Source organism: Dermacentor silvarum, chromosome 1, assembly GCF_013339745.2.
Source record: "Dermacentor silvarum isolate Dsil-2018 chromosome 1, BIME_Dsil_1.4, whole genome shotgun sequence".
Lineage (NCBI taxonomy): Eukaryota > Metazoa > Arthropoda > Arachnida > Ixodida > Ixodidae > Dermacentor > Dermacentor silvarum.
Window position 1 is genome coordinate 354,211,797 of NC_051154.1, and position 24,629 is coordinate 354,236,425.

At 46.4% G+C, this 24,629-nt stretch overlaps 1 long non-coding RNA gene across 1 annotated transcript; it reads left to right on the plus strand.

Moving 5' to 3' along the window:
- Positions 1–1,558: 1,558 nt before the first annotated feature.
- Positions 1,559–5,240, plus strand: LOC119453885 (uncharacterized). Its single transcript, XR_007465043.1, has 3 exons — positions 1,559–1,775; positions 3,589–3,681; positions 5,140–5,240. It is a non-coding gene; the product is annotated as an uncharacterized LOC119453885 (long non-coding RNA).
- Positions 5,241–24,629: the final 19,389 nt, after the last annotated feature.

Here is a 24,629-nt window from a genome sequence, read left to right on the forward strand (position 1 = left end):
GAAAGGCCGTTAATTCCCTTACAAAAATGAGTATTGAATTTCCGTTGTCGATTTGTTGAACTATCATTGATGCCATGGAAATTCTATGAAATTACAACACTCAATGAGCCAGCACAATGAGATTTCATTAAAAATTCCGTTGTGCACTGCTCAATAAGTTTTCTGTTGACGAATTTTCATGGATTTCTCGTTGCATTTTCTCACTTAAGGCGCGCGATCCAATTAGGGAAGCCAGGCATCCTGGCTAACTGTTTGCTTTACGTTCGGATATGCGCTGCCATCGTAGGCCGAAGATTGCCATTCTTGAATTTTTGAGGTCACTCTCCCACCTCCCCCAATCCCCCCTCCCCCCGTCTTACCCATTGGCGGATCCAGAAAAGAGACCCTGCGACAAAACAGCGAAAACGTTGTCCGTGTTTACTTCTCTCCGCCCACGTGTAGCCTCGCGCTGTAAGCACATACTTCAGGATGACGCACCAACTTGCCCAAACTTACGTTTCCTGCTGTCCACGAACTAACCACTGAGCGCCTCTTTTGTTGCGCTAATACCCCTCATCATTTATTTACAATGGCTGGCGATAGCATGCCTAGCTTCATGCCTTGCTCAATGCGTGCCGAAGCAGACAGAATACTAACAGATGACTGTTTTTTGAACTTGTGTTTCGAACCCATCATACGTCGATGTATGGATCCGGGCCCACTGGTGTCTACTAAAATGTCTATTACGTGGCATCGCAAGCTATCACGCGGATACAGAGCCAGTGGTTTGGCGACCTCGAGTAAATTTTCACTATTACTTTACGGCAAGACATGCAACAAAATGCAGTGCGATTCCCACCGACGGTTGGCAGAGGTCGTGCGACCAGCCACAATGATGATGATTATTATTATTATTATATTTATCGGCATCAAAAACCTTTGAAAGAGGGCGGAGACATATGTCACCTAGCCTGCTTGGTTTATTCAAGATTTACAACATCTGTAAATGGCGACTCGACTCATGGAGACTCATGTCAACAGCAGCAAGCGCGACCTGCCCAATCGCATCAACAAAACATTTCGCGATTGATGCCGTTCACGTCTGCTCGCGCCGTCATCGCCGCGTAACATAATCTTCAGCGCATTGGTTAACCAGCTTTGCCACTGCGTTCGCGCGACTGAGAAATCACACTCTTAGCGAATGAGCCAGAACAGTGGTGATTCGCGATCATTTGCGATCGGTTGCTTTGTGACCAAATTGATCGAAGTGTGGCCTTTGAGATATGTTGCGCTGAGGTGATCTCGAAGGCTTTGCCTAAGTGTTGTCCTCAACACTAAATGATTGTTTTAACGCAGCCAATAGTCATTTGCACAAGGAGGTATTTTATTTGATTACACTCTCTGTATAGCTGACGACACATAATAAAATACTGAAGTTTTTCGAAAAAAAATTATGTTCGATGTTTTTACCAAACCTAGCGAAAACTAAAAAAGTTAACAAGCAACATTGGTATATCATTTTTTTTTTGCGTTTGTTTTTGTCGCCATTTCTCATTTTTTTTTCTTGGTCGGCGTGTGCGCCACGTGTGTGTCGTGAGCTCTAAGCACGTGAGTGTGTGTTGTCATCTGCTGCTGCGCGATAAGGAACATTTTGTCAAGAGCGTACAAGACGAAAAGCGGGATGTATCTATATACCGTCCGTGCATTGGCTGACGCGGAGGTATGCTACCGACACGGCTGCGTGGACGCGGGCACGAAGAAAGGAGCGCCGACTGACCAACGATACTTTGACTGCGGTAAGCACTTGTCTCGTGTTGTGTATAACTGATTTCCTAGCTGAATGTATGTTTTACGCCTGGTTCACGGCGCCAGTGTCAAAGAATTTTGTGCGGGGCCGGTCCGGTGTGCATGTGGCGTGTTGCATTTCGCCTTCCGCCGATGGAGCGCCAAGGTGTGGGCATGTCGTCCGTTTAAGCTGAGCATTTAGCAGCGAGGCCGATTTATCTGAACTGCAGTTTAAGCAAGTTTGTCGCAATCAGACCACCTAAATACTGAACTGCAACAAACCACTTAAACAGGGGCGCTTGTTTATGTGTTCTCATGCTCGTCCCTACCTGTTGCGCTGCAAGGTCGCGGGTTCAGCTCCGGCCGCGGCAGCCGGATTTCGATTGGGCGAAATGCAGAAACGCTCGTGCTTAGATATAGGTGCTCTTTAAAGATTCCCAGGTGGTTAAATTTAATCCAGAGCCATACACTGCGGTGTGGCTTATAATGATATTATGGTTTTGGCTCGTAAAATCCCAGAATGTGATTGATGAACATAATGTATGACCCTGTTTTTTAAGTGGTACTATTACAGCGGGGCCCATGCCACATCCGTTTATGTAAACATCGAACTCGCTGTTCGTCTTTTTGTTGTATCGTTATAAAATAATCATGCAGAAATGTCATGGACGATATCGCGTCATGTCTAAAAAAAACTGTCAGTTTGATCGTTCGCGAATGGAATGCTATCGTATTGTAAAAAAAGAAAATAAATGCTCACAGCGCATGGGATCGACGCCACCAGTTTCCCTCCCATCCTTGGATATCTTTTTCACGTTGCAAAACTATTTCTACGAAATTATTGTTCTATACTGTTAATAATTTGAAAACCAATATTTTACTCGTGGCGTATGATAGAAAAAACACGCTAGCCAGGTGTTACTATAAGTATATTCCTTCGCGCAAAAGAAAATAGAAAATAATATCTGTGAAAGTATGCAAGCCAGAGAGAGAAAATATGCAAGTCGGAGGACTGACAAGAATTGCGACTTTTATGTACTCGGCGCAGAAAAGTGCCTTTAGCCGATGTTATATTGTCAGGCATTTCTTTTGAAGTTCTTTAAATGTTCTGCGAAAAGCTGTCGGTAAAATAAATTGGTTTTTGGTATTTCACTATATCTAAAACATATGCCGTGAACAATAAAAAGTTCAACTGATTCATTCAGTCACATAAAAACAGTGTTAACACAGTAGCTGGTACCAACATACACTTACTTAAATAAGCATCAAGTGCTTATTTACATCTTTTATACTTGAGGGCATTTCGTTGTGTAGCTTGCACAATATTGCGTTTATACAATTCTTTAACTAGCGGCATCCACAGCATCTGGAGAAAAGGGTATGGCAGTTGCTGGTGCAAACTTGCGTGACACATCAGCAGAAAACATTCTTTTACCAACTGGTTAATGCTTTGTGTGAATGTAAAAAGAATGTTTAAGACTGTTACCTGCGTTCGTGAATATTCTTACACACAGAATAAACAGTGGTAAGACAACAAGCCACAGTTGAACATGCCCTTCCTCGTAAAAAGTTCCTATGCACGTGCTCCATAATACATATGAGTGTGTAGGTGTTGAGGCCCTCTAGCAGCATTATGTAGGAATTCCATGACTATGGACAAGAAAAACAGAAAAACACTGCAACAATGTTGTTCCTGTTAGCCTTCAATACTGTGGGATCTTAAAAAGAAGTTATGATGTGCTCATACTGCTGATTTTTACGTTCCTTTTGCTGCTAGAAAAAATAGCTATGGTAATTTTTTTTCATTCAAAACTATCTATGCAGCAGCATGTGTGCCACTCAAGTGCAACAGTTCACGAGGCATCCCAGGCCCCGAAAGAAGTTGGAAGAAGATGCAAGCGCAGCATGCCAATGTTGGTGAGAGCCTTGTAACATTGTCACATCATACATAAATTTGTAGAATGCTAATCTCGTAAAGCGGTTACTAGCACACAATGTTTGCAGGAATTCAAACAAGACAGAACTTGCAGAAGAAGAAGAAGGGTGGAAGAATGGTTAAACAAAAAATATCACTAGGACCAACATTTTGGCAAGGGAATTGTCTTAAGTCAAGCCAGCGCCTGATTTCTGCTCCCCCACTTCATTGGGGGAAGATAAGAATGATGCAGGCAGTGCATAGAGTAAGGTGAGGGAATTGTAAGTGTTCAAAAAAGAGGACAGAAAGAAAACAAGAAGGTGTAGATTTCTTGTAATAGAGAATGTGTAGGGCTACTAGTGTTGCTTAATCCAAGTAGGGCTGACAAACCTAGAAGACAATTTGTGTGTATGCAAGTGTTTCCTTTGTTGGGCCTAGTTATTGCAAAAGAAAGAGCAATAAAAAGAAAGAACTAGAATCGCAGTTGTATCCAGGTATTTTTGATCAAGCCAAGAAGCATGAAATGAAAGCGAAAGGCACGAATGCACGTCTTGTCGAAACCAGAGGGCATTAAAGTAGAGATAAAATAAATGATCGATTGAGTTATGAATTCATCATAGCCCACCCGCTAGCACACACACAGTCCTAGGTGTATTTGTGCTCTAGATGACTATGATGGCACATTTCAAAACATTGTTAGCTGTTTGCGACACGCTACCTTTTTTGTTGCTCGTTTTTTTAAAAGACCTGCAAATCTTTTTTAATAGAAGATTCTCGGCTTCACTCAGCTCTCACATATAGCTTATTGCTATCACAAGCTGGCATTAACCCTACAAATGCTAAATGCTAGCCTCGCCATTAGCAGGACCTTAGCAGCCATACGAAGATGAAGAGCCCCTTCACGTTTGTGTCACAGGCACATTATGCATGAAGTTCATTTAGTTCAGCAGGCTTCATGGACCTTATGAAGATTTGAGGTCTTTCACTTAGTCATAAAAAGAGCTATACAGGAAGTAGTGCATTGCAAACAGACGCAATATTCTCAAATATGCTTTGCAAGCCTTGTGTTGACATAGTGACCATATGTTAATTTTAAAGTTGTAATTTGTGATAAGCATTTAGGCAAGAACACAAAAATATTAGGTCTGTTCTCATGCATGATAAGAACATCAAGCTAGTTTAATCTGCATAGAAGTTCACTTATTGCATATATGCACTTATTTCATAGTTCACTGCATAGAAGTTCATTGACGATCCTGTGTCGCAGCAGAGACCACATTTGCCATGGCTCGTTATACTGTTGTTATACCTTAGGCAGGACAATTTCACCTGCATTAAACCACAAAAGCTTTAAGCACTAATATCACTTGCTTACCTTTATGGCTTTAAGCATAATCTTTCACTGCTATTGATGATAGTACATGTTGGTTATCTTACTGATTACATCTTTTTTTTTTCAGAATATGCCAGCACGAAGTTTCCAGGCGCAAGTGTTTCTTATATAAAAGAAAGCCTATTCTCTCCCCTCACAAGGGAAATAAAATCACTATATAAAAATGCCTTTTCATGTGCCTTTTTTGTTTTCCTGTTGGCTGCAGTTAATATTCAGCCTCAGTGAGCCCAATCTTGCTACTTTAGACCTTAGTGAGATATATCCCAGTACAATGAAAATACAATGAAAATTCATCTCGATCTAAATCCAATGAATATACAATAACGAACCAATGGAAAAACAACACAATAATACTACAACAGATTTTCAATGGATTCACGGTGGCCACTTTTCCATGACTAAACAAATCTACAATGAAATACCAATAAAAATTCCACAATTTTTTTGTTGATGGTGGCACGAAATATCAATGGAAAACCAATGGAATTCCAACAACATTTTTTGTAAGGGTTGGGGTATGGGAGGGAGGCGGGGCGGCGCTGTGCTCCGGCGCCAAAGGCGCATCTTACCACTCAATCTCCCGCGCGAAAGCAAGAAACCGGAAGAGGGAGGGGGGGGGGCAGCTTCTCCTCTGCCAACAACTCTGCCCGGCGGTCGCCCGCACCGTCTCTTATCTCCACACGGCTCTGACCTTTGTATGGGCTGTGCATTTGCCGCTCAGTTTCCGTTGAAGCGATAGACCGCGCGAACTTGCGCTTGCTGCCAGCGTTTTGACAGTCGTTGGCTGCGGTCATTCAGTGTGATCTATTCATGTTTGGTTGTGCGCGCTGACACCGCGATTGTTAATTCAGTTAGTAAGCCAATGTGTCCAAGTTTATGCAGCCGATAAAACTACTATCCCTACTCCGAATAGCGCTCTACTAATTTGCTATCGCAATCGATGCTTCGCCTTTCGGGCGAAACTGCGACATTTTTAACTTAAGGGATGGACTGGTCTCCATCAACCTATCTCAATGGCTCAGTAAAACTTTCTGCTGGGCCAGTTGGTTCCTATAGTAGAGGAAGGGGAAACTTCCTAGTAGAGGACGTTTTGTTTGCGCATAAACATTTACTCTGTAACTATATCAATGAATCTAGCCCACACTTCACAGTGTATGATGTGTGTTCTTTTATTTCTTCCTCTGTATTTTTTTCCTTTTGCAGCGCTGAGTGTTGTGTTACCTGGAGGGAGAAACTTCGACGCTTCGTCAGGCACTTGTTCACATAAATGGTTTAAAAGTGCGTATATTGCACAGGACCGAATTAAAACGAACGCTTTGAACCCGTGCTGGGAGGCCACTTAATCGTGCCGGTGGTTCAGGTGAGCTCTCGAGGAAGGCGCCTTCTATGGTTGTTGTTTTTGTTTTTAGAGTGCAGCTCTTAGCCGCCCGTTCCTGCGGCGAGCGTCGGCGTTCGCGGTGGCAGCGTAACTAAGCGAATAACCACAGCGAAAGATGAAAGTGAACGCGGATCGCAGCGGGGGATGAAAGATACGAAGAAAGCGGAAATGACGAGGTGCAGCGGAACAATGAGGCGGAAAGCGGAGGATGTTATGGCGAAAGCGTGAGAAGAAAAGCGTACTGCGCCGACGATGGTTACGAGATGGCACCAGAGTAGCGCACGTCGTCTGGTAGATTTGTCGGCGGTGGCGGCTATGAATAGCACCCACGCGTCACCCACGCGCTGGCTCTCGCGATCTCCAGATTAGCGAGGTAGTCGCGCCACACTTCGCTCCGTTTGCAACGTGCCGCACGAGATAGAGTGTCCGCGCCAGCCAAGATATCGCGAAATAAAAACACGTATAGAGAGCTGCGCTCAAATTTCGCATTAGGGAGTATCCTAATTGTCGGTGGTTGTTTTTTAAGTCGTGGTGCCTCTCTGAAGCAGATGTACTGCGTCGTCTGCTCCCCGCATGCTCATGTAGTTTGGGCAGGGGGGAATTTTTCCGTTTTCCTTAGAGTCTTAAAGGCGCTGTCACCATTGGTCTTTGGCGTTCGGTGCGAGTGTAACCCCAGATCAAAGGCATCGAACGATCAGTTCCTCCTTTCTCTTCTCAGGGTGCAATCGTAACGGAGCATGGCGTGTCCATTATGGTACGTTCTTCATCAGTTTTCTAATTTTTGTGCTACTTAAAGCGATAGCATGTACAGCTAGTAATGTAGTGGCTGTCATCATGGTGCGGTGGCGTCTCTTCTATTTACTGCACACAAACGAGTTCGTGTCCTGGGGTTCCGGTTGTGCGGGCACCCAGTCTGTATTATTGAACTTTGTGCCAATTGTTAGTTCTTCAGCGAGCCTGTGTCTGCGTTTGGCTAGGGATAACATATTCCGGAACATCTCGTGCTCACTCACCACCTTTGCTGAATCAGTGCGTATGCATCCAATCAGACTCTCGTTACGAATGATTTCCTTTAGTGAATCAAGTGCATCGGAAATTGCGAAAAGTTCTGCTGCTGTTTGAAAACGAAGTGTGCTATAAAGGTTGGGTCATATTATTAACGAAATGGGTAACTCTCCAACATTCCTTAGTTGCGTGCTGATGCAATCAGCGTTCCGAATGGGAAGCAACGGGCATCATGCAGCTACAGAGAGAAAGAAAGCAAAAAATTTTTGTCTCACAGAAAAGGGTTTACAAACAGATGGGCGTATTCATCGTTGCGCAGCGTTCGCTTTTTTTTTCTACACTTGACTGTGCCTATTTTTCTTGAGTACATTACGCAAAGTTAGACCCCGTCTACATCCGCGTTTACATGAATGCGACAACTATCGCATCGCACCAATTTTCTAGCGCATCGCATCTATGTAAACGGGGCTAATGCGCTGGGAAAGCGCGTCACGTTAATGCGCCAGACAGAGGTGGATTGAGACGAGTAAGTCGACTTTATCAGTGCATGTAAACGCGATCGCATCGCATTAGGAATGATGGGAAATGCAATTCGCTGTAGATCTGCTGCGCTCGCCGAGGTGCGGCCGTCGGAAGCGTCTGGAAGCGCTTCTTTGCCTTCGATGTGCGACACCATCGCACCAGAGGTGATGCGCTGCATGTAAACGCTGGAGCATCGCACTACTCGTGACACGCTAGGAAGTGTGATGCGCTACTGTCGCATTCATGTAAACGCGGCTTATGGGTTTGAATATGTCATTCCTGTCTCTTACTGAGCAGACAGGAAGGCTACTGAGCAACGAAATTGTTTTAATTACTGTCTGCCTATGTGACACCACAGCATTCAGTGCTGGGCATACGTTACTATGCGGAATCTCTAAAAGAATAGCCTTCATTTTACCAGTAATTTATGTCTACGCTACAGTGTAGTACGCGATGACGGTAGGCTAAAACATTGATATCCCGGCATGTCTATCGCGGTTCCGAGGAGAGGCGGTGAGTGGGCACCACGTTAGGACGATCTTGTGTTGTTGCACTCCTTGTCCTTGCGTTGAGTATCAGTTTTTTCTGAAATGTAGAATTGTACAAACGACGGCACCATGGTTCGCAAAATGCATTACTAAAGTAGGGAAGTACATCACATGTCGGCTGATTCGCCGCACTCAGTGTCGCTACAGTGAAACGTGTTTGGCTGTAACTCTGAACTAGAGCGTCCAAGGTTCTCTGCCTGAAGCCTGCGCAGGCACGCACGCACGCACGCACGCACGCTCACTCACGCACTCACTCACACGCACACACACACACACATGTCTTCTTTGAAACGGTGACCAATGACCACCTAGCCTGTTTGACCTAACCACATAATGTATACATGCTTATCACTATATCATTCTGCCTTTATATCTTAAATTTTTTATTTCTTTAAAAGTTATATATCTACCGTGTACAGTTACATATATGCCTGAAACGGATCCGGTCGTACTAATTGCTTGTTTTCCTCGGATATTCTAACCGTCTCTTCCTTATCCCGACTAATGATCAGGTAATGATTTGGCTCGAGAAGTTACTGAGTTAATATTTTCCCTGGCATGCTTTTTCCTGAGGCAACCAGCTTGGGCATCAAATAGCAAGGCACTGCCCTTTGTGTTATCGTGCAGATTTTCCCTTCTAATTTCTTTCTTGCATTCAATTTACTTTCTCTGTTTCTCTCACTTTCTTTTTGATAACTCTTTGATGACGTTTTCCTTTCATATTTCTCTCGATAACTTTCCGATTACCCTGTACTTGGTTGACATCATTCTTTATCTCTTCTTTCATTCCGTGTCCACGCTTTTGAGGTACAAACATTTGTGCACTTAAGGCGCGCATTCCTTGGTATCCATGCCCCCGCGTCTCTCTTTAAAACTAATTTTGCTCTACTCTTCTCTCACTTCGAAACAGGCCCATCTCATTTCACTCTGCACTGCGTCATTTGTGGTTTTAACGTGGGCCGCTAAAGCCACCCGGCCTACCGATCTTTGGCTCATTTCCAACCTCGACATGATGTCTGATTTTAAGCACGGAATGTCATTTGCGGACGTTAGCGCTGGCCCCATTATTCTTTTCGAAATTCGTCGCACCACCTAATTTATTGTAGCTCCCAAGTGATCTGCGTTTCGTTATTGGTGCATTTCTTGATTTTTAGATTATCTTGATGAATGTTTGAGTAGGCCTTTCCTTGGTTTATGTATACACCCACGTAATTATATTGCTTGACTATGGGTATGGCTTGCTGTGGAATTGATACCACGTTATTATTCGTCTCTTAAATAAAGATAATATTTCCTGATTTTTCTGTGCTAAACTTAAGGTCGAGGTATGTCGATGTATTACCCCACATATTGACAAGAAAGTCTCTGTAAATGCCTTGCATTGTCCACTAGCAGTACTATGTCGTCCGCATACACCAGCGTAGGGATATCTTCTGTTCCACCCTTTGAACATTACAGATGAAGGATAAATCAAAACCTAATCCCCTATTTTTCAGACATTTTTCTATGCCTATAAGAAAAGGCTTGAACAACAATGGAGACAGCCAATTCTTGTTTCAGTCCTCGGTGAATTTCCACTTGTTCTCTGCATTTCCGGCCTTTCCTTTCAATTCGTGCTCGGTTGTGTCTATATACCTTCCTCAGGAGCTCCACAACATCGTCATCTATGCCCTCGCTGCCAGCTCTCCTTGGCAGCAGGAACGCAGGCATCGACATCTTGTGGCGCCCTCTTCAGCCATAGCTCGCTAGAAACGTTTTTTTTTTTTGCACAAGTGTTTTCGTAGAAGGAAAAACGAACAAAAGAAATAGTGACTCCGCCGTATCGTTCTTGTTGCTGCCAACGCCTTTACGCCCGGAGCTGACAACACGTGTGCAGTTCGCCTTGGCAATAACAGTTTCCTTCGTTTGGTTGAATGCAGAGCCACGAGTTCACGCCACCAGCGCAGTTGCTCATGTCTACGTCTATACGGTATAATGCTACTCCTTGAGCAGAAATATGTGCATGGAAAGGCCCAAATGCTATTGTTAGGCACTGTTAAACCCGATGGCGATCTACCGGCTTTCTTTAGACAGCGCTACTATAAGCAATGCTTGGTCAAATGCCGAGACAGAGAAACTTGATCACTAATCAGTGGTAGTGCCATTTAGGCAGAGGGCGATAGCACTGCGCCAGTACTAAAGTAACCGACATCGAGTGGCACTATACCCACAATTTCCCAGTGAGATTATAGACGGAAATCGTGTGATGCAGTCATTCAAGCGCCGCAGGAACGATTCGTAATATACATCGATTTTCCTACGAGTTGGCAAGATGAATTTCGTGAGAATGCGCCGTCATTAGCTTCAATTGCTGTTTTGTTTCACTGCTCAGCTTTGCTGCGTGCCAGCCTCACAACGTTTCCTAAGAGAAGTTGAGTGCTTTGCGTTCACAACAATTTTTTTATATTCCGTAATTGCTAATACCCTACTCTTTCCATAATTTTCTTCTGGTCGAAACTCCCGCGTAACGCTATGAGAGCGTGTCATATAGGGCTCGCAGTAGACGCACCGTTTCGCCGGCGAAGGTAGAAGGACATCGGAGCGGACGCCGGACGGACTCCACAGGCGTTCCGTCCGTATGCCGACTATTGCGCAAGGGCCGGCTGCCATTAGCGGCGCGTAAACATTCTCAGCGCAACGTGCAATTTGCCACTCCGTTTCTGTAGAGTACTCCAAAATTTAAACCCGAATTTCGAAACTAATCGAATGCGTTGTTTTGTTTCTAAGTTCACCTACATTTGTAACAGCGGCCTAATTCTGACTACAACACGTACATTCAGGACTACTCCGTGCTTAAAGATCTGCAACGGAGCAACTACACTTCACACTTCCATGTAATTACGCGTAAAAGACGTTCGTTGCTGTTTGTAGCTGTCCGCGTTCCAATTTTTGGGCAAGTTGTACGTCCCTCTCCGTGTGCTGACAGCGATATTTAATGGCAGTGACAATGCCTGGTATTTGTTCTGTTCCAGCATGTCGGTCCAGCTGCAAAGGTGCTGACTAAGACATATCTTTCTTTTGTTTCCCTACAGATGCGGACCTGACACAAGCTGGAGCGAGCAGTTCCGCTAGCGAGAGACTCTCAGCTTTACTTCCGGCTGAAAACAAGTTCGCAAGTGTGAACAACATTTTGATAATGACGAAGAGGGTATTGATGCAAACGTGTGCACAGTGAACGGAAATGTTGTTTCCTTGCAATGTGAGCGATTTAAAGTGAAAGGCGACTCCATTCCGAGGATTTTTGAAGGCCTGCCGGTTACCTGTCTGAGTGGAGAGAACAACCGCGTGCTGTGACACTGTGTCGTCCCCTGACACGATAGGTGTTTGCACTCAAAGTCTAAGATGTACCTATACGTGGTAGCAACCGTTACCCCCTTGTCTTGCAAGCGGATGTTTAAAGATAATAATTTCTGCCGACGAAAGTTGTCCGATTAATTTTTCCTACCACACCAGAATTCCCAACTAAAGAAAGTGAGTCAACTAAGGTTTATTACCTTCCAGCTGTGAACTTCATCTGGCTAATAACTACTACAAAGTTATTTATCAGCCTATTATATGGTAGCCTATAGTAGCTATGCCTTTCCGCTAATAAGCACAAGGTCGCGGATTTCGAAGCCCTTCCCCTGGGAGGTCTCTCACAGCCTTATTTTAAGTCGTTAAATGTTATTAATGAATGAAAGTACAAAATTAATTACGACTGAAAGCAAGACCTTATGTAAGTCATGCATACAGTGCTTAGAACGAGCACGCGAACTTTAGGAACCGCTACGATTCGTGCAAAGGTAGTTCAATGGGCAGGGTACTTGGCTTTAACCTCTATGTGACCACCATAATAAACGGACAGTTATGCTCGAGGAAGGTTGCTGCGAACCACTAGCACAAGGCAGGGCTGACTGGGACTTGTGCGAGCAATGCGACTTAGTGGGCCATGTGCATCCCATAACGCTATGTTGTATAACTTAAGCAATAACACATTGCATGCTATATTGTTTTTCCTTACCTTACCTTTGTATGTTCGGTCTGCAAATATGCTGAAATAAATGCGTGAAAGGCACCTTTCCTCGTGAAAAATTTGCGTGATCGCGCAGTCCGGCCATTCCAGCGTAGCAGATTGATGCCCTTTTACTTAAGCCAGCGCCTCTGGTGGCCCCTACTGTCTCTATATGAAACTTTCGAGGAAGCTTCCTGACCAGAAGAAAAGTATCGTAGAACCCCGCTAATACCTAAACAAGTCTCTACGCCTTCGGCTATAGGCATGCCGCTAGGCCTAGATAATCAACAGTGGTCGAACAAGGGATGCGACAGGCTGGAGCCAACGTTTCGATAAGGGAATTTGTCCATAACACATATTCCTAAGGAAACAACTGTTTATTTACATGCTCATAAAACACGGTGTTTGCCGATCGACACCGTGCGAAAGAAAGTTCAAGAATGTGCGCGGCGGCGTGCTTCGGCCAGGGGGAGGACGCTCCCAGCATTGGGTAATTGGTAATACGATCTCCCACCCGCCGCGGACGGCACAGTCATAATGGTCCTGCTCTCGCCCGACGTTATGACGCCCCTGGGGTCGTCCCTCTTTATGTGTCAATCTTAAACGGGGTGGTATGCTTGCTTTCAAACGCATCTTCTTTAACGGGATATATTATCATCATCATCATCATCAGCCTATATTTATGTCCACTGCAGGACGAAAGCCTCTCCCTGCGATTTCCAATTACCACTGTCTTGCGCTAGCTGATTACAACTTGCGCCTGCAAATTTGCTAACTTCATCACCCCCCTAGTTTTTTGCCGTCCTCGAAGGCGCTTCACTTCTTTTGGTATCCATTCTGTAATTCTAATGGTCCATCGGTTATCCATCCTACGCATTACATGGCCTGCCCAGCTCCATTTTTTCCTCTTCATGTCCATTAGAATATCGACTATCCCCGTTTGCTCTCTGATCCACACCGCTCCTTCCTGCCTCTTAACGTTAGGCCTAACATTTTTTTTTGTTCTATGGCTCTTTGTGCGGTTCTTAACTTGTTCTCCAGATTCCTTGTTAACCTCCAAGTTTCTGCGCCATATGTTAGCACCGGTAGAATGCAATGATTGTCCAGTTTTCTTTTCAATGACAGTGGTAAGCTCCTATAATCAGAATCTGGCAATGCCTGCCGTATGCACTCCAACCCAATTTTATGTTTCTGTAAATTTCCTTCTCGTGATCAGGGTTTAAAAGCTCAGGGTCTCTTTAATGAATGCCACTTGTGCGAAGCATTCTACTCACGCAAATACAGCCTTGAGAAGGTCAAGCTTCTCCCTGAACTCCGGGTAGCCATCCAAGATGTCGGACAAGGCGTGGCCGAGGAAAGGGAATACAGTCAGGATGCCCAGAATCAGGACGAGGTTGCGCAGAGCGCACCAGTCCTGTAAGCCGACCACTGCAGACCGGTAGGCGCAGAAAGCCAGGTACGTGTAGAACGCTATCCCGGTCACCAGCCTCCACTTGAAGCGGCCCGGCCCTCTGCGAGAAGCCGAGACAAGTTGATCGACACCTCGTGGCAGAAGGAGCAAAAAAAAAGAGAGAGAGCTTTTGTTGCCCTCGAAAGAATCGCAGGATTTTTCGTGAACCATGAACACCATAAGCCTAAGCGAAATTTAGTTGCAATCTTTCGTGTGAAAAACATTTGCATAATCCACGCAATGTGTGAGTCAATTTTAATGCGACGCATTTACTCGCACGACGCATGTGAATAACTTGGCGCACCCGGACATGTCCAAGGTTGTCGCGTTAATTTTTTCTTCATGCCAGTGCTGAAATAACCACACCACTCCTTTATATGTCCAGCTTGACTGAAGCGATGTTTCGGCAGAAGTCCGGTGAGGAGCTGGCGCAAATTACAATGGTGCAATCCCGTTATTTACGGGATTACACGGCATCTTACAGTGAACGGCCGAGGGTTGCCGCCACAAGGTGCGTGAAGCTGGAGTGTTTAGACACTAGGTGCTGGCGCTTAAGGTGGAGCCGCAACTGATGTTTGGAAAAGCGGTTTCACCCCGTAGCGCTATTATTGTTGAAAGGCAGCATTGTTATTCAGTTACTTGGACCATAGCGCTTAAGCGACGCGAACGAGAAAGAACGATGGTAAGAATTATGTTGTCTGTTTATCATCACAAAGCTGCTTATCCCTTGAGTTTAAAAGGCAGGGAAGTGAGTATACAATGACCCTACAATAGGACTGACATCGAGGAGACGCGCTGAACAACTTCCCCCTAAACTTTACTCTATGGGATTTTCCTCGACATTCCCCTCAAAGTGGCCCTGACCTCAAGCACAGCGGGAAAACAGTGGTGAGTTCTGTCACCTTGGCGCCGAAAGGGGCACTGCGCATGCGCTCTGCATGCGGTTAAACTGATATATTGGTAGAATATTGCATGTGTATAGCAGAGGTTATGGGTCTAAGACTCCCTCCAGCGACGATTTATTGTTTCTCCCAGTCTCATATTATTTCGTTTTTTTAGAACGTTCAAAACTTATTCCCAGAGAGAAATCCTTGGTGAATTTTTGGAGGAATGTACTTGACACCGGTTTTAAAATTTTCATCAAAGAGAACAATTTCTCTATGCAGCCCCGTACGACCAAACTGTCTTGTCAAAGTAAGTTGACATGAAATGTCAGTCCGAGTGTCGAGAGATATTTTGTTTGAACACGGTGGTCATAATGTCGTTTTATTTCAGGTTGATCCAAGAGTACAGTTCATTATGGTCAGCCAATCGGCCGAACTGTTGTACTGTGAACTGTGATGTATACTGTGCGCCTAAACGAGTAGTAGCTGGAATCGAGGAGCAGCTGAGTTGCGTTTTATCAACTAAGAAAAAAAAACTGGAGTTATCGTTTAAGAGCGGGATGACAGAAAGCCTTGATGCGTGTTTAACAGGCGTGTAGTGGAATCAGTGAACTGTTACTCCAATTTTCATTTTAGTGGAGCACCCGTCGGACAACTGGGCGCAGTTTATACGCACTTGGCGCCACCTGAAGCTGCTCGCAGTGTAACGCCAGGGCAAGCTCAACGTGTTCTAGTGATATCTGAGCCGTTAGGTTAAATGTAAGGCTAGCTCCCTGCTCAGCTGCTACACTGAGTTCTTGCGAACAAGGTAGCCTCTCGAGTTCTTCAGACCATGTGCAGGATCTTTCACGAAAAACAACGCATCCCCGCTGTAGCAGGTTAGCGCTGCGGGAAGCGCAATATTTGAGTACATTGCCTCCACGTATTGCACGGCTAGAGTTGTCGGAAACATTGCGGGAGCGCTCACTCTTCCTTCGGCGGGAGGCAAACGAGTTCATCGATGATGTACGGCAGGTGGCCCAACTGCTGTGCGTGTTGTGCGCTAGTGGCGTCGGACCATGGCGGCAAGCCGAGAGGTGGATCTGAGGATGCCGCCACGCCATCGGTGGTGAGCTCCCGCCCTTGGGCAGGCGGCATCATCACGTAGCGCTGCTGAGCCGCCACCAAGTCATCAAGCAAGGTCGCCGGAGATGGAGGCGGCGCTGCCGCTGTCCAGCCCTCGGTGACGCCGGTGTCGGCTGCTGCACAAGACGGCGCCACAGACTCGGCTGCGCTGGCGGTAACTTCCTTGCATGCGTCATCGGCCAGAGGAGGTGGTGGCATTTGGGATTGCAATTTGGCGAGGTCCTTCTCTTTGGACTTGGCAGCCTTTCCCTTGACTTTACGGGAAGTGTCCATTATGTTTATATCGTCTTGTCCTTTTACGAAGTGGCACACACCCACTGTTGTTATTGCTGCCTTTTATGTATGGCACATGCCCACGAGGCTGGATTGGCCAAAGTTCACCGTGGAAACAACACGGAATGAAAATTAATTTTACGACTAACTTGAGGAAACATAATGCCAATATTAAAAAAAAGCGTAACATAAATATTTGAAAGAGGAACGCATACCTAGTCGACCATGTGGACGGTCCGAATTGTGAGTACCGCCACGTGCTTCTGCAGCTTGTCTTTCGCCACTGCTCTGTCTACGTGTGAGAGTGGTAGACACATTTGCGGTGGTAAGCAAACGAAGGCAAACATTATATCGGTCCTGATATGCGGATGGCGTGACCACATGGTTGCAGAAAGGATAGCTACGAGTGTAGTCTTAGAGGTGAAAGAGAAAGAAAGCTTTTTAACAGCGGAGCTGTTCTTAGTCGAGCGTGTGCCGTCGATGACGGCACCGTCACGCAGGAACAGAGCTGGAGAGGTCACGTGACCCGCTTGGCGGGAGGAGAGGAGCCGACCAATCGGAGCGCGCACCGGGTAGGAGGAGTGGAGCCGCCGGGGTATAATAGCAGGTGTTTGTGCCGCGCGTTCTTCGTATGATGGACGCCACTCGGCGTCCATCGTGCTTGTAAATGGCAAGAAAACATCTGACGTGACACTTGCGAAAACCCAAGCAATGGGAGGGATTAAATAGTGAATAAAAGCGTTTTCTACCGTACCTTTATGTTCATGAATCACTAATAAAATGCAGCCAGTTTCACAAAGTGACATCTGTCGAAACAGAGGAGATGTGGTCGTTCCTTCGGTCTAAAACGAAGACTACCACAGCGAAAAAAAAAAGAACATGCGTGACAATCGCAGAACCAGAACGACCACAGCTCCGCTGTTTCTAAATATTTACCTTCGTGGAACTGGCTGAATTTTTAATGAAATACAGAGGAGGAGGAGTAGATTTTAATGAAGAGAAGGGAGGAGAGGTCGGCCTGGAGAGCCTGTCTCTAGCCTGCTACTCCTCACTTGGGTACGGGGAAGTGGGAGATACAGGGAGAGGTAGGTGGCAGGTGATTATGATATCATACAGTGAGCTACTATTTACACACGTTGTCCAATACGCGGTTGTGCACTTTTTACACACTACATGCAGGAGTAGTGTTGTCCACACAAAACATCACCGCACAAACACATTTCGCACACTGCACCTTGCACAGGTCCTAGAGACGACCGTCTAAGCCCGTCTCACACATAAAATTCAAAAGTGATCTTATGGTGTGCTGGGCATGATCAATGCTTCTCCACGCGCCTAAAACCTTTGCTTCCGAAAATGGGCGGGAGTCCAAACAGTCAACACTACGCTTAAGTGTCCTTCGCTCGGCCGCATATTGAGGGCACACGCAAAGTATGTGGTCTATTGTCTTGGGAGTGTGACAGAAGCTGCAATCACGGTCCCGTTCTCGTCCAATCTTGTAAAGGTATTTGCGAGTGTACGCCACACCAAGCCGTAATCAGTGGATCAGTGTTTCCTGGCCTCTCCGCATCCGAAGTGGAAGTCGGAATCGCAAACCGGCGTCAAGTCTATGGAAGCGCTCTTGCCGATATTCGGGGTTGTCCCATTGTCGCGCCATAGACGTTTGATGGAGTTGTGTAGCAAGGCGTTGATGTCATAACGGCAAAAGGGAAGTTTTATAATCTCCCCGTCAGTGTGCGCCATTTTTGCCTCCGCATCAACCTGCTCATTTCCGGCTATTCCACAGTGGCTGGGAATCTACTGCAGCGCAATGGTATGTCCGGATTGAGACGCCTCAGTAAGCAGAGCCATGATGTTGTAGATTAGAGGACTATATGCGCTTCTGTGATTCATATATTTGCTTATGAGTTGCAGCGCCGGTATTGAGTCGCAGAACACTGTCTAGTTAACGAGGTTTCATTGCAGCATGCAGCGGACTGCTTCTCGAACACCGGTCAACTCAGTTGCTGTAGACGATGTGATCTCCATTGCAGGTACCATGTAAGCTGCCGCGGAAGAGGTCTGTGTAACAGAACCATCTGCAAAAACATGTTCGGTATATCCGTACTTGTAAGCAATGCAGGATAACGCGAAATGTTTGAGACCCGCAAGCGGCATTTTCGAGGCATTTTCGACTTTTTCGTTATTCCGGCGATTGAGATGTTCACCGTCGGCTTTGCCATCGTCCAGAGTGGTGCTTCCGGTATGCCATGCGGTGCGAAATCCGACGGCAGTAGATCCCGTATTGACAAAACGGCGTCTGAGTAGGCGGCGTCAGGCCGTATACTTGTGACATTTGTCAGTGGATGATTACTATGCCTAGTTAGTAGCCTTAAATGCATCGCATTGGCTCATGTTGCAGATAAACTCGAGCTGGGCATTCGCGTGCCTCTGCAATATTGCCCCATGTGGAAGTACATCGTGGTAACCCTAGGCAAATTCTTAGTGCGCGAGCCTGAGCTCCTTCAAGTGCGCGGACGGCAGATGAACTAATCCGAGAAAGTACAGGCGCACTGTAGCGGAGGTATCCAACCAAAAGTGCCTGGTAGAGCTGCAGAAGATATGATTGGGATGGCCCCCACGATTTTCCAAACATATATCGAATGATTTGTGCAAAGCTGTCCAGCTTTTTTCTCAATGCAGAGATGTGCTTTGACCAAGATAAGTCATGGTCGATGGTGACTTCGAGAAACTTGTTGCGGGCTACCGAAGGTATAATCTTTTTTTTATTTATTTATTTAGTTATAGATACTGCGATCTGAAATGAGATCATAGCAGGGTGGGTATACATAGAAATATGCAAGCATGTAAACACATACAAAAATCATCAAATATGCAGGCATTTTTCAAACACTGGTGCAGCATACATAAAAAACATACAAGCGAATATACAAGCAAAAACTCTCATAAATTCATAACATTTGCAAGCATTTTTCAAACATTGATAAGGAATTCTGCGTAACAATCTTAAGATTATTCCAGTCTGTTATTGCCATCAGTCATGACGGGGTAGCAGGCCATTGACTTCCGCGTAAATGCCATGGCTACACTCTTTGTCGGTGAGAGCTGAAGCCCACGACTATTTAGGTATTGCGACGTTATTGACACTGCACGCTGCAGCTTCCTTTGTACTTGTAAGCGCGTTAAGCGCGTGGTCCATATACAGATGTCATCTGCGTACACAGAGACCGAGACTGCGCCTATGACTTCTTTGACGAGTCCAACGAGAACAACATTAAATAAGGTTGGGCTCAGTACACCTCCTTGAGGCACCCCACGGTAGACAGGATGGTTCCTTGTATGACCGTCTAGAGTGGTCATAAATATCGTTCCCTCTCGAAGATAGCTGGCTATCCACTGATGCATACGACCACCAATGCCACATTCTTCAAGGGCATTTAAAATTGCATCATGTAGAACATTGTCAAATGCACCCTTGATATCCAGAAAGACAGCAGCCGTCAATCCTCGGCGACGTTTCTGATGTTCAACAATTGTTACTAGGTCATTAACGCTGTCGATTGACGACCTACCCTTTCGGAAACCTGTCATCGAATGAAATACAGAGGATTCTGCAGGCGTATATGTAGGCGCCTATACATGCTATTGTGCATAGGAAAGTGGAGAGGGGACAGAGATTCCCTTGAGAGAGGAGGGGAAAAAAGGGCAAGAAATTATATAATCCAGGAATATTTAGGTGACATTTTCAAGTAATGGCAACTCTTAATATCATCATCATCATTATCAGCCTATATTTATGTCCACTGCAGGACGAAGGCCTCTCCCTGCGATCTCCAATTACCCCTGTCTTGTGCTAGCTGATTCCAACTTGCGCCTGCGAATTTCCTAACTTCATCACTCCACCTAGTTTTCTGCCGTCCTCGACTGCGCTTCCCTTCTCTTGCTATCCATTCTGTAACCCTAATGGACCACCGGTTATCCACTCTACGCATTACATGGCTTGCCCAGCTCCACTTTTTCCGCTTAATGTCAACTAGAATATCGGCTATCTCCGTTTGTTCTCTGATCCACACCGCTCTTTCCGTCTCTTAATGTTAGGCCTAACATTTTTTTGTTCCATTGCTCTTTGTGCGGTTCTTGACTTGTTCTCCAGAATCTTTGTTAACCAAGGTGTCAACAAATGTCAAGCAGTTTCGCCCGAAAGGCGAAGCATCGATTACGATAGCGACTAAAGAAATTGTCCCGCTGAAAATATCGTGCTTCTAAAGCTCGTATTTCTCGGTATAAATAAGACTTTATGTATTGATGACTGGTTTGGCAGATCTCTTGGGATGGGAAGGTTACATACAGCACATGCCGGATCGCGAGAGAAAAATAACCCCGTGCCTTCTACAACGCTGCGCGTCGTCTGCTACGGGGCCAGATCGACGGTAACGGATGTCTGTTTAGTAGGTGCAGTTATGAGGCCCACATGGGCGCGCACTTTGTCCACATCTCCGATCGCATTGAAGTTATGGTGCCCACGTGGCCGCGCCGTAAGCAGCATCCGCTGGAGCAGAGCGCACCCCCCCCCCTCTTCGTCGCCTACCTCCCCCGCCCCCGTGCTACGCACGCGAAAGAAGACGGCGCGCTTTCGCCCAGCCTTCCTCCCTCGCGCACGCGAGATTGAGCCGCGATCGTCGGCTGACCCTCGCAAGCTTTCCCTCACACATACAGCGCGTGGTGCGTGAGGACGGTGTTATCGTGTTTGGACTTTATACGGAACATCACAGCGACGGTGATGGCATAAATGCGCTTGGTGTGTCCGTATATATAATTGCTATCACAATAAAAAAAATCTATGTAGGATATAGCCTTGTTACAAGCTGAGCATGAGATCGCGGGATCGAATCCCGGCTGCGGCGGCCGCATTTCAACCGGGTGGCAAACTATCGACGCCCTCGCGAAAGCGCTGACGAAATGCGAAGAGAAAAAAAATTATGAGGTTTCATGTGCCAAAACCACGATTTGATTATGAGGCACGCCATAGTGGGGGAGTCCGGAAATTTTGACCACCTGGGGTTCTTTAACGTGCACCTAAATCTAAGTACACGGGTGTTTTCGCATGTCGCCGCCAACGAAATGCGGCCGCCGAGGCCGGGATTTAATCCCGCGAATGCGAAGAGAAGACACAGCACGAAGTTTGACAGTTACGCCTTGTGCGCACTGAGATCACGTGTGCACGATTTCTTTCGCCGCAACGAGATACCGACAGTCGAGAAGATAACGAACGAGTTCTCGAAGCCTATGGACCTCTCATTACTAAAGCGGTGTACTGTGCGTCGCCTGCTTGCCGAGGGGCTTCAAGCATGGTAGGAGGAGTTTCAACTCGCTGCTTATCGACCGGGATGACATCGCCGAATGGCGGAATCGCTACCTTCGTGACCTGGAGCGCTACCGGGCGGAAGGCCGAACGATCTTCATCCTGGACGAGATGTGGGTGACGGCGGGGCACACTCGGTCGATCGTGTGGGCAGGCGCCGTGGTGCACAAGCGCGGACGCCAGTATACAATCGAGCAAATGTCCTGTCGACGGGCCTGAAACAACTTTTTGGGAAAGGCCAGCGTGTGATCATGACGCACATCGGCAGCGAGAATGGCTTCATCGACGGCTGCTTGGATGTATTCTGAGGCCAAAAAACAGGCGACTACCCCGAATAAATTGATGGCAATTGCTTCGAGTAAGGGTTCATTGACGTTCTGCAGGAGTTGCCAGCTGGTAGCGTCACTCTTATGGACAACGCGCATTATCATACCCGGCGGGAAGAGAAATTGCCGACGACGGCCTGGAAGAAGGAAACAATAGAGGACTGGCTCAAAAACAAGCACATTGCCTACAGCGAAAGGATGGTGAAGAAGCAATGGCTTGAGTAGTAACGCTTTCTTAACTACATCGTAGATAACGCAGCGGAAAGGGCCGGTTGCATTGTACTCAGGCTGCCACCATGCCACTGCGAATTTAATCCCATTGAGCTATTGTGGACAATTCCAAAAATGACCTTTCTATCGACAACAGTGACTTCAAGCTGTCCACGGTCGAAGACATCATGAGGGAGAAAATCAAGCACGTAACGGCGGAAGACTGGAGGAAGAATTTTCAGCACGTGATGGACTTGGACGCTTCGGATCATGTTTGCAAGAGCGGCAGCGGTAAGTGATTTTATTATATCATTGAAAGGTTGCTACTTTGCTGGAAATTATGTTGCATGGTTTGAACAGCATGAACGTCAGTTAAAATTTGGGATTGTCGCGTTCATGCAGTTATTGATGGAGGCTGTTTCAGATTGCAAGTTTTAGGACGCAGTTCTTAAGCCCCAACCAGATGTACGCATTGGAAAGCGTCCGCACGCGCCGCGCTCACTCGACGTCCCGTCGCGTTCGATAGAGGAAGAGGGCGCGCACCCAAACGATGCACGAGTTGCCGCGCGTCCCTGCGTGTTTCGTCGCGGCTGCCATGCTCACCTACCAAGCGCGCGGAACGACGAACACAAAGCACGCAGCTTGCCCGGGCTTGCCTGCACGGCGAAGGATGAAAGAGCGAACGCGGAGCGCAGCGGTGGATGAAAGACGCAAGGGGTAAGCTGAGGAGGAGAGTGTGGCGAAAGCGTCAGAAGAAAAGCGCACTGTGGCGACGATAGCTACGAGATGGCGCTAGAGTAGCGCGCCTCGTCTGGGAGGTCTGTCTGCGGCGGCTGCCGTGAATCGCGCCCACACGTCATCCACGCGCTGTCTCTCGCGATCTCCAGATCAGCGAGGCAGTCGCGCCCCACTTCGCTCCGTTTGCAACGTGCCGCACGAGACAGATTGTCCACGCCAGCAAATATATCGCGAAATGAAAACACGCATAGAGCTGCGCTCAAATTTCGCATTAGGGAGCATCGTCGTCGTCGGTGACATTTTGTTTAGGTTTGTTAGCAGCATTTATTTTCTTTTGCCTCTATGCAACTTGAATATGGTACTGGCTTTGAGGCTACGGCGGGAGCTGTGTAATTGCGTTACAGACTCGATATGTGGCGGTCGATCACCAGCCATATCCTGATGTTAAACAGTTGCTATCCTATTATTCATCCCTATGACAATGTATTAAAACATGATCGCGTAATTAACACTCGCAGGCTGCGACTACCGACTAAAAATAAGAGAAACCAGGAAAATGTTGCATGAAAGTCGCCTCAACACCATGTGTTGACCTTGCAAATCGGGAAAGAACTGCTAATGGCTCCACATTTAGCTCATGGAAGTGTGTCCACTCCAATAATAGGCATGAAGGGAACGCAAATAATGAATGCAGGCAGGAAACAAGTGCGGTGGCGTAAGGTAATGGCCACCTACAGCTGAGTCCTCTTTTGCAAAATGGTGCCAGTAAAGAGCAAAAGTTTATGATGCTGTTCTTCTTTCTTCTTTCTGGGGCTTTACGTGCCAAAACCATTTCTGATTATGAGGCACGTCCTAGTGGAGGGCTTTGGGGGTTCTTTAACGTGCACTACAACGCAAGCACAAGGGTGTTCTTGCATTTCGCTATGATTCTGTTTCCAGGGAAGCCCACAAGGGTGTAGAACAAAATCCTCAGTAGCTCATAAGCATACATATGCAACATTTCATGAAAATTGAACCTTTAAAGTGGTTCAAAAATCTGTCGGGCACTGCTATATTGAGTGCAAAAAAATCACCTTTACAAATTAGATAAGTGAAACTTGCAATTTCAAGGTTAAGAATATTAGTACTGTGTGACTCTATTCAATGATACTGTGTGAAATGTAAAAAGCCTATCCGCAAGTCACGGCGAACTTTAAGTTACATTTGCGTGCATTGTTTTAGTTGAATGCATATAACCTTTTTTGCAAATGTTAAAGTAAGATACTTTAACCTTCAGTTAGCCTTCATTCTATATTTACTGAATGGTTTCTGCGCTGCACTAACCCATGTGACGGCCAAGACAGCTGTGTCGCTTGCAGTGTTGTCACAGAATAGTCTGAAGTCAATGTAGTTAGCATCTTCTTACATTTTGGATGCGAGAGCATCAAATGGCCCATTCAGCGAGAAAGCCAGTGTCTGAAGCCGCGAAACGGCACCTAAATTCCCATTTGCTGCGACGCCAGGTCACGAGAACGCCTCGATGGAGCAAAGTGGGTGAAACGGAACACGTCCTGCCGCTATAGCGCACCAGGTATTCCTTGAGGGGAAAGGGCATCACCGAGACGTGCCTCTCTCTCAGCCCCAGTAGGCTTAGCTGCTGCGCGCGCCTGCCGGCCTTGGTGGCCGCTGCTGCTTCCTCGGTCACTCGTCGTGCAGGACGTCGGTGG